Source organism: Sinocyclocheilus anshuiensis, unplaced genomic scaffold (genome assembly GCF_001515605.1).
Source record: "Sinocyclocheilus anshuiensis isolate Anshui unplaced genomic scaffold, SAMN03320099.WGS_v1.1 scaffold78, whole genome shotgun sequence".
Classification (NCBI taxonomy): Eukaryota; Metazoa; Chordata; class Actinopteri; order Cypriniformes; family Cyprinidae; genus Sinocyclocheilus; species Sinocyclocheilus anshuiensis.
In genome coordinates, this window is record NW_015544250.1 from 1,174,839 (window position 1) to 1,176,053 (window position 1,215).

Sequence of the window (1,215 nt, forward strand, 5' to 3'; positions counted from 1 at the left end):
TATAAGCCAAGAGGAGACTGGTTTTCCTTTGCTAAAGTAAGGAAACTTTGCTTCCTTTGATCCTGTAAACAAACGTTAGTTTTCACGAGACTCACCGGCGCATGCGCAACGCTGACCTCATTCGTCATGCTCCCGGAACTGCTTCTGTGTACAACTGCTGGCGCAAGCTACATTAAAGTGATTATTACGTTTTGAATATGGATATTTTTCTTACAAAAACGCATCGATTCGCTAAAGGAGGCCTTTGTTCACCCCCTGGAGCCGTGTGAGACACTTTTTTTTATGCATGGGTGCTTTTTATTTAACTTATTTTGGACTGAAGCAATGCAACACCCGCTGGCTGCAATGATAGAGCTTGAAAGATCAAAGGCAATTTTTAATGTAACTCTGACTGGATTCATCTGAAAGAAGAAAGTCATATACACCTATAGGATGCCTCGGGGGTGAGTAAAACGCAGCCTAATTTTCATTTTTGGGTGAACTAACCCTTTAATGCTCATCAGATCGCGTAAATCAGTGGGAAATTAATAGAAATTATGATTTTGTGTAAAGAAATATCAAGTAAACATGTATAAAAATATAAAAACGTGATGCTGCGTTCTCTTCTAAAATATTTTATTTTTTTCATCTGGTTTCATGCGATTATGTATTTAAATTATGCATGAATGTTCCCAAACACTATGACAGTGCGATCTCTGTGTGAGATATGTGATTGTTGTCATATTTCTATAAAAATCTAAAATACATGTTTGTATTAAAGTAAAAATGGATGATAAATACACCTTTCGTATGGAATTAAATAGAAAGCACTTTGAGTGTCTTGTTCATCATATTTATCAAATTTTCATATAAAAGCAGCAGAACTGAAATTGTATCATGTTTATCATCAGCACAGCACATGAGTGAGAATAACGCGATATCTGCCTTTGATCTCAGTTGGTATCTGTTCCACTTCGAGAGGTGAGAACTGTCCCTTTTGACTGCGCTTATTTCACTCCTCCCCTCACTTCAGCCGCCTGCTCTCGCCTACATTTCAGGCGAGGCGCATCTCAAACAAGCCTAATGGGTTACTGAATCGTTGACTCACTTGATTCGTTCAAAAACGTGGATTCAGTGTAACACATACTGTACACTGTATGTATGTATGTGTTACCAGTGGCGTGACCGAAAAGCTGACTTTCAACTTTCAGTTTAATTCCTTTATTTCCAACCGGT